This window comes from Oncorhynchus nerka, linkage group LG26 (assembly GCF_034236695.1).
Source record: "Oncorhynchus nerka isolate Pitt River linkage group LG26, Oner_Uvic_2.0, whole genome shotgun sequence".
NCBI classification, from domain to species: Eukaryota; Metazoa; Chordata; class Actinopteri; order Salmoniformes; family Salmonidae; genus Oncorhynchus; species Oncorhynchus nerka.
Genome location: NC_088421.1, coordinates 55,639,233 through 55,649,227, shown reverse-complemented (window position 1 = coordinate 55,649,227; position 9,995 = coordinate 55,639,233).

Genomic DNA, 9,995 nt, shown 5'->3' with positions numbered 1-9,995 from the left:
TATATAGCCTCCACATTGACTCTGTACTGGTACACCCTGTATATAGCCTCCACATTGACTCTGTACTGTAACACCTGTATATAGCCTCCACATTGACTCTGTACCTTTATATAGCCTCCACATTGACTCTGTACTGTAACCCTGTATATAGCCTCCACATTGACTCTGTACCGTAACACCCTGTATATAGCCTCCACATTGACTCTGTACCGTAACACCCTGTATATAGCCTCCACATTGACTCTGCATATAGCTCCCGTAACCGTAACACCCTGTATATAGCCTCCACATTGACTCTGTATATAGCCTCCACATTGACTCTGTACTGTAACACCCTGTATATAGCCTCCACATTGAATCTGTACTGTAATACTGTATATAGCCTCCACATTGACTCTGTACCGTAACACCTGACAATGTAAAAAGAAATAAAAGGGGAGAAAATAAATAAAAAATATATTAAAAAGACAGTAATACCAAAAGGGGTCGTACCCTTTGAGGGGGTCAGGCTGAAGAGACCGACTCTAGACCAAAGGGGTCGTTGAGGTAGGCTGAGGGGTAAGGCTGAAGAGACCGACTCTAGACCAAAGGGTCCGTTTGAGGGGTAAGGTGAAAAGTCTAGACCAAAGGGGTTTGAGGGGTAAGGCTGAAGAGACCGACTCTAGACCAAAGGGTCCGTTTGAGGGGTAAGGCTGAAAGAGTCTAGACCAGGGTAAAAGGGGACATTGACTCTTGAGTCCAGGGGTAAAGGCTGAAGAGACCGACTCTAGACCAAAGTCCAGAGGTAAAGTCTGGGGGAGGAGGAGACCGACTCTAGACCAAAGTCCAGGGGGTAAGTCAAAGTCCAGGGGGCTGGGGAGGGAGACCGACTCTAGACCAAAGTCGTTTGAGAGGAAAAGTCGTTTGAGGGGTAAGGCTGAAGAGACCGACTCTAGACCAAAGTCCAGGGGTAAAGTCTGGGGGAGGAGGAGACCGAAGGCTAGACCAAAGTCCAGGGGTAAAGTCTGGGGAGGAGGAGACCGACTCTAGACCAAAGTCCAGGGGTAAAGTCTGGGGAGGAGGAGACCGACTCTAGACCAAAGTCCAGGGGTAAAGTTGGGAGGAGGAGACCGACTCTAGACCAAAGTCCAGGGGTAAAGTCTGGGGAGGAGGAGACCGACTCTAGACCAAAGTCCAGGGGTAAAGTCTGGGGAGGAGGAGACCGACTCTAGACCAAAGTCCAGGGTAAAGTCTGGGAGGAGGAGACCGACTCTAGACCAAAGTCCAGGGGTAAAGTCTGGGGAGGAGGAGACCGAGAGACAGTTGGGGGAGGAGGAGACCAAAGTCCAGGGGTAAAGTCTGGGGGAGGAGGTGACCGACTCTCGGAAGAGACCAAAGTCCAGGGGTAAAGTCTGGGGAGGAGGTGACCGACTCTAGACCAAAGTCCAGGGGTAAAGTCTGGGGGAGGAGGTGACCGACTCTAGACTAAAGTCCAGGGGTAAAGTCTGGGGGAGGAGGTGACCGACTCTAGACCAAAGTCCAGGGGTAAAGTCTGGGGGAGGAGGTGACCGACTCTAGACCATAGTCCAGGGGTAAAGTCGGGGGGAGGAGGTGCATCTGCGGAAGCCGAAAGTCCGACGCTGATGTGGTTTTCCAACAGCAAGGCTCAATGCAAAATGGTGTTGCCATTGTTTACACAAGGTTTTATGTGTACTGTCAATAATCATATCTTCAACCCCCGTATCACACACTCACAAAGTGTAAATATGTGTGTGTGTACAATACACTATCAATTTGTGAGAGAGACTCAACTATCACATTCATTAGTAGATAACCAGTGTGCTCATGAATCATGGCATTGTTGGTTACTGTTTCAGTCATGTCTTTGGTAACCAGTCTGCTTGAGTCAAACAGAAATACTGTTGTGATTGGTTGATAATAGAGCTCCGCCCCCCAGTCATGTCTTTGGTAACCAGTCTGCTTGAGTCAAACAGAAATACTGTTGTGATTGGTTGATAATAGAGCTCCGCCCCCCAGTCATGTCTTCGGTAACCAGTCCACATGAGTCCAACAGAAACACTGCTGTGATTGGTTGATAATAGAGCTCCGCCCCCTCCCCAGTGCAGGTAATGGCTGCAGGATGAAGTTGGTGAAGAGGAACTGAAGTGGGGAGGGGGTGGAGCTCTATTATCAACCAATCACAGCCTTACCCCCACTGCAGAAACCTGCAGCTTAACCTTCCAGGACATTTGGTTTCTGTAAGGTTCACGCAGTCGTTATGTAGGTGCCGAGTCTAATCATTTTTAATTCCCATAATGCAACCAATAATGCACTTATAAACCCAGGGTCGTTACAATACTTTGGAAGGCGGTGACCAACGATGGTCAAAGATAGTATTAAGACAGGGCAGATATGCCACTTCTGCAATATAAAGATGTGTAACCGCTCTCGCTGAGTGATTGTCTGGAGGGATCTTTGAGGCGTATATAGTTCGCCTTGCGGCGGAGTCCGGGGGTCCGACCGATTGCAGGGAAGAGGATCGGCATCTACCCATACCTGAGGTGAGTGACGAACTGCCGAAACAGAGGGAGACCTACGACGAAGTGAGATCCCAGCTACGCTAACTGAGCTTGAGATGCGGCTTCAGGCAGCTCCAAAATGCAGGTGTTTCAGCCTAGCTTGGTTTAGACAGTGCTTTAGGAGTACATTTCATTTAGTCTAGATGGGATGAGTTGGACCGCAGAGTGAAGGGAAAGCAGCAAATAAGTCCATAATAAACCCCAGGAAGAGTAGCTGCTGCCTTGGCAGGAACTAACGGGGATCCATAATAAACCCCAGGAAGAGTAGCTGCTGCCTTGGCAGGAACTAACGGGGATCCATAATAAACCCCAGGAAGAGTAGCTGCTGCCTTGGCAGGAACTAACGGGATCCATAATAAACCCCAGGAAGAGTAGCTGCTGCCTTGGCAGGAACTAATGGGGATCCATAATAAACCCCAGGAAGAGTTAGCTGCTGCCTTGGCTGAACTGCCTAGGAGAAACCACAGGAAGAGAACAGAACTTCTGCCTCAACAATGTCGCAGGGAAGCCACATAGCTAACTTTGGGGATCCATAATAAACCCCAGGAAGAGTAGCTGCTGCCTTGGCAGGAACTAAGTGGGGATCCATAATAAACCCCAGGAAGAGTAGCTGCTGCCTTGGCAGGAACTAACGGGATCCATAATAAACCCCAGGAAGAGTAGCTGCTGCCTTGGCAGGAACCAATGGGATCCATAATAAACCCCAGGAAGAGTAGCTGCTGCCTTGGCAGGAACTAACTGACGGGGATCCATAATAAACCCCAGGAAGCCTTGGTAGCTGATCCTAAAACCCCTTGGCAGGAACTAACGGGGATCCATAATAAACCCCAGGAAGAGTAGCTGCTGCCTTGGCAGGAACTAACAGAAGGGAACCAGAGAGGGGGGTAGAGAGAGGGGGAGGGATGGATGGGGATACTGATGGTGGGAAGGAATGGGGGTAGAGAGAGAGAGAAGGAGGGTGGTAGAGAGAAGGGGGAGGGATGGAGGTAGAGAGAGATGGGGTGGGGGTACTTGGGAGGGAAAGGGATGAGGGTAGAGAGAGAGGGGAAGGATGGAGAAAGTGGGGAAGAGGATGAGGGAGGGATAGAGGGATAGAGGGAGGGGAGATAGGAAGAGGGTGAGGGAGGGAGGGAGATAGGAAGAGGGTGAGGGAGGGAGGGAGATAGGAAGAGGTGAGGGAGGGAGGGGAGATAGGAAGAGGGTGCTCTTCCTCCCGGGGGAGGGAGGGACATAGGAAGAGGGTGAGGGAGGGAGGGAGATAGGAAGAGGGTGAGGGAGGGAGGGAGATAGGAAGAGGGTGAGGGAGGAGGGAGATAGGAAGAGGGTGAGGGAGGGAGGGACATAGGAAGAGGGTGAGGGAGGGAGGGAGATAGGAAGAGGGTGAGGGAGGGAGGGAGATAGGAAGAGGGTGAGGAAGGGAGGGACATAGGAAGAGGGTGAGGGAGGGAGGGAGATAGGAAGAGGGTGAGGGAGGGAGGGAGATAGGAAGAGGGTGAGGGAGGGAGGGAGGAGATAGGAAGAGGGTGAGGGAGGGAGGAGGGAGATAGGAAGAGACCAAAGGGGTGAGGAAGGGAGGGAGGGAGGGAGATAGGAAGAGGGTGAGGGAGGGAGGAGATAGGAAGAGGGTGAGGAAGGGAGGGACATAGGAAGAGGGTGAGGGAGGGAAGGGAGGGAGATAGGAAGAGGGTGAGGGAGGGAGGGAGAGAGGAATCTGTACACAGTGTTCTATGTATTCAGACTGGACATGAATAGAGATGTCAGGGAGCACAGTGTGTGTGGAACAGCAGGTCACCTGGCTGTGTGTGTGTCTGTGTGGTGTGTGTGTGTGTGTGTGCATGTGCGTGTTTGTGTTTGTGTGTGTGTGTGTTTGTGTGTGTGTGTGTGGGGGCGTGTGTGTGTGGGCGTGTGTGTGTGTGTGTGTGTGTGTGTGTGTGTGTGTGTGTGTGTGTGTGTGTGTGTGTGTGTGTGTGTGTGTGAGAAGGAATGACACTTGCAATAACATCATCCTCTGAGGAGATGTAAAGGTCAAATGAGAATCTCAGAATACCTAATGACACAAATGCAGAGTGCTGATTGGATTAGGCGGTGAGTGGGAAACCATGTTTTTTAGACCACAATGTTTAACGTAGAAATATTGTATATAGAACAGATACGCCTGGTGTTTCTATCAGCAGCTCTGACAGACGTCTGTCGTAATGTTGACCCTCTGGAAATACAGAATGGTTGCCTTTACCCTGTACGGTGGACTACTGTTGACCAGAGTCCTTTACCCTGTATGGACTACTGTTGACCAGAGTCCTTTACCCTGTATGGACTACTGTTGACCAGAGTCCTTTACCCTGTATGGTGGACTACTGTTGACCAGAGTCCTTTACCCTGTATGGACTACTGTTGACCAGAGTCCTTTACCCTGTATGGACTACTGTTGACCAGAGACCTTTACCCTGTATGGACTACTGTTGACCAGAGTCCTTTACCCTGTATGGTGGACTACTGTTGACCAGAGTCCTTTACCCTGTATGGACTACTGTTGACCAGAGTCCTTTACAAAGTCCCGGTGGACTACTGTTGACCAGGAGTCCTTTAGACCCTGTATGGACTACTGTTGAGTCCTTTACCCTGTAGTGGACTACTGTTGACCAGAGTCCTTTACCCTGTATGGACTACTGTTGACCAGAGTCCTTTACCCTGTATGGACTACTGTTGACCAAGAGTCCTTTACCCTGTATGGTAGACTACTGTTGACCAGAGTCCTTTACCCTGTATGGACTACTGTTGACCAGAGTCCTTTACCCTGTATGGACTACTGTTGACCAGAGACCTTTACCCTGTATGGACTACTGTTGACCAGAGTCCTTTACCCTGTATGGTGGACTACTGTTGACCAGAGTCCTTTACCCTGTATGGACTACTGTTGACCAGAGTCCTTTACCCTGTACGACCGTGGACTACTGTTGACCCTGTATGGACTACTTTTGACCAGAGTCCTTTACCCTGTATGGACTACTGTTGACCAGAGTCCTTTACCCTGTATGGACTACTGTTGACCAGAGTCCTTTACCCTGTATGGTGGACTACTGTTGACCAGAGTCCTTTACCCTTCCACACAAACCACAGGAAGAGGTGGACTACTGTTGACCAGAGTCCTTTACCCTGTATGGACTAGTTGACCAGAGTCCTTTACCCTGTATGGACTACTGTTGACCAGAGTCCTTTTACCCTGTATGGACTACTGTTGACCAGAGTCCTTTACCCTGTATGGACTACTGTTGACCAGAGTCCTTTACCCTGTATGGTGGACTACTGTTGACCAGAGTCCTTTACCCTGTATGGTGGACTACTGTTGACCAGAGTCCTTTACCCTGTATGGACTACTGTTGACCAGAGTCCTTTACCCTGTACGGTGGACTACTGTTGACCAGAGTCCTTTACCCTGTATGGACTACTGTTGACCAGAGTCCTTTACCCTGTATGGTGGACTACTGTTGACCAGAGTCCTTTACCCTGTATGGTGGACTACTGTTGACCAGAGTCCTTTACCCTGTATGGACTACTGTTGACCAGAGTCCTTTACCCTGTATGGTGGACTACTGTTGACCAGAGTCCTTTACCCTGTATGGTGGACTACTGTTGACCAGAGTCCTTTACCCTGTATGGTGGACTACTGTTGACCAGAGTCCTTTACCCTGTATGGTGGACTACTGTTGACCAGAGTCCTTTACCCTGTATGGTGGACTACTGTTGACCAGAGTCCTTTACCTGTATGGACCCTGTATGGTGGACTACTGTTGACCAGAGTCCTTTACCTGGTATGGACTACTGTTGACCAGAGTCCTTTACCCTGTATGGTGGACTACTGTTGACCAGAGTCCTTTACCCTGTGGTGGACTACTGTTGACCAGAGTCCTTTACCCTGTATGGTGGACTACTGTTGACCAGAGTCCTTTACCCTGTACGGACTACTGTTGACCAGAGTCCTTTACCCTGTATGGACTACTGTTGACCAGAGTCCTTTACCCTGTATGGTGGACTACTGTTGACCAGAGTCCTTTACCCTGTATGGTGGACTACTGTTGACCAGAGTCCTTTACCCTGTATGGTGGACTACTGTTGACCAGAGTCCTTTACCCTGTATGGTGGACTACTGTTGACCAGAGTCCTTTACCCTGTATGGACTACTGTTGACCAGAGTCCTTTACCCTGTATGGTGGACTACTGTTGACCAGACCACCCTGCATGGTGGACTGTTGACCAGAGTCCTTTCCTTTACTTTACCCTGTATGGACTACTGTTGGACTTTACCCTGTATGGACTACTGTTGACCAGAGTCCTTTACCCTGTATGGACTACTGTTGACCAGAGTCCTTTACCCTGTATGGTGGACTACTGTTGACCAGAGTCCTTTACCCTGTATGGTGGACTACTGTTGACCAGAGTCCTTTACCCTGTATGGACTACTGTTGACCAGAGTCCTTTACCCTGTATGGACTACTGTTGACCAGAGTCCTTTACCCTGTATGGTGGACTACTGTTGACCAGAGTCCTTTACCCTGTATGGTGGACTACTGTTGACCAGAGTCCTTTACCCTGTATGGACTACTGTTGACCAGAGTCCTTTACCCTGTATGGTGGACTACTGTTGACCAGAGTCCTTTACCCTGTATGGTGGACTACTGTTGACCAGAGTCCTTTACCCTGTATGGACTACTGTTGACCAGAGTCCTTTACCCTGTATGGTGGACTACTGTTGACCAGAGTCCTTTACCCTGTATGGACTACTGTTGACCAGAGTCCTTTACCCTGTATGGTGGACTACTGTTGACCAGAGTCCTTTACCCTGTATGGTGGACTACTGTTGACCAGAGTCCTTTACCCTGTACGGTGGACTACTGTTGACCAGAGTCCTTTACCCTGTATGGTGGACTACTGTTGACCAGAGTCCTTTACCCTGTATGGTGGACTACTGTTGACCAGAGTCCTTTACCCTGTATGGACTACTGTTGACCAGAGTCCTTTACCCTGTATGGACTACTGTTGACCAGAGTCCTTTACCCTGTATGGACTACTGTTGACCAGAGTCCTTTACCCTGTATGGTGGACTACTGTTGACCAGAGTCCTTTACCCTGTACGGACTACTGTTGACCAGAGTCCTTTACCCTGTATGGTGGACTACTGTTGACCAGAGTCCTTTACCCTGTATGGTGGACTACTGTTGACCAGAGTCCTTTACCCTGTATGGACTACTGTTGACCAGAGTCCTTTACCCTGTATGGTGGACTACTGTTGACCAGAGTCCTTTACCCTGTATGGTGGACTACTGTTGACCAGAGTCCTTTACCCTGTATGGTGGACTACTGTTGACCAGAGTCCTTTACCCTGTATGGACTACTGTTGACCAGAGTCCTTTACCCTGTACGGTGGACTACTGTTGACCAGAGTCCTTTACCCTGTATGGTGGACTACTGTTGACCAGAGTCCTTTACCCTGTATGGTGGACTACTGTTGACCAGAGTCCTTTACCCTGTCCTTTACCCTGTATGGACTACTGTTGACCAGAGTCCTTTACCCTGTATGGTGGACTACTGTTGACCAGAGTCCTTTACCCTGTATGGTGGACTACTGTTGACCAGAGTCCTTTACCCTGTACGGTGGACTACTGTTGACCAGAGTCCTTTACCCTGTATGGTGGACTACTGTTGACCAGAGTCCTTTACCCTGTATGGACTACTGTTGACCAGAGTCCTTTACCCTGTATGGACTACTGTTGACCAGAGTCCTTTACCCTGTATGGACTACTGTTGACCAGAGTCCTTTACCCTGTATGGTGGACTACTGTTGACCAGAGTCCTTTACCCTGTATGGTGGACTACTGTTGACCAGAGTCCTTTACCCTGTATGGACTACTGTTGACCAGAGTCCTTTACCTGTATGGTGGACTACTGTTGACCAGAGTCCTTTACCCTGTATGGTGGACTACTGTTGACCAGAGTCCTTTACCCTGTATGGACTACTGTGACCAGAGTCCTTTGGTATGGACTACTGTTGACCAGAGTCCTTTACCCTGTATGGACTACTGTTGACCAGAGTCCTTTACCCTGTATGGTGGACTACTGTTGACCAGAGTCCTTTACCCTGTATGGACTACTGTTGACCAGAGTCCTTTACCTACTGTTGACCAGAGTCCTTTACCCTGTGGACTACTGTTGATCAGAGTCCTTTACCCTGTACCCTGTATGGACTACTGTTGACCAGAGTCCTTTACCCTGTATGGTGGACTACTGTTGACCAGAGTCCTTTACCCTGTATGGTGGACTACTGTTGACCAGAGTCCTTTACCCTGTATGGACTACTGTTGACCAGAGTCCTTTACCCTGTATGGTGGACTACTGTTGACCAGACTACTGTTGACCAGAGTCCTTTACCCTGTATGGACTACTGTTGACCAGAGTCCTTTACCCTGTATGGGACTACTGTTGACCAGAGTCCTTTACCCTGTATGGACTACTGTTGACCAGAGTCCTTTACCCTGTATGGTGGACTACTGTTGACCAGAGTCCTTTACCCTGTATGGTGGACTACTGTTGACCAGAGTCCTTTACCCTGTATGGTGGACTACTGTTGACCAGAGTCCTTTACCCTGTATGGACTACTGTTGACCAGAGTCCTTTACCCTGTATGGTGGACTACTGTTGACCAGAGTCCTTTACCCTGTATGGTGGACTACTGTTGACCAGAGTCCTTTACCCTGTATGGTGGACTACTGTTGACCAGAGTCCTTTACCCTGTATGGACTACTGTTGACCAGAGTCCTTTACCCTGTATGGACTACTGTTGACCAGAGTCCTTTACCCTGATGGACTACTGTTGACCAGAGTCCTTTACCCTGTATGGACTACTGTTGACCAGAGTCCTTTACCCTGTATGGTGGACTACTGTTGACCAGAGTCCTTTACCCTGTATGGTGGACTACTGTTGACCAGAGTCCTTTACCCTGTATGGACTACTGTTGACCAGAGTCCTTTACCCTGTATGGTGGACTACTGTTGACCAGAGTCCTTTACCCTGTATGGTGGACTACTGTTGACCAGAGTCCTTTACCTGTATGGTGGACTACTGTTGACCAGAGTCCTTTACCCTGTATGGTGGACTACTGTTGACCAGAGTCCTTTACCCTGTATGGTGGACTACTGTTGACCAGAGTCCTTTACCCTGTATGGTGGACTACTGTTGACCAGAGTCCTTTACCCTGTATGGTGGACTACTGTTGACCAGAGTCCTTTACCCTGTATGGACTACTGTTGACCAGAGTCCTTTACCCTGTATGGACTACTGTTGACCAGAGTCCTTTACCCTGTATGGTGGACTACTGTTGACCAGAGTCCTTTACCCTGTATGGACTACTGTTGACCAGAGTCCTTTACCCTGTATGGTGGACT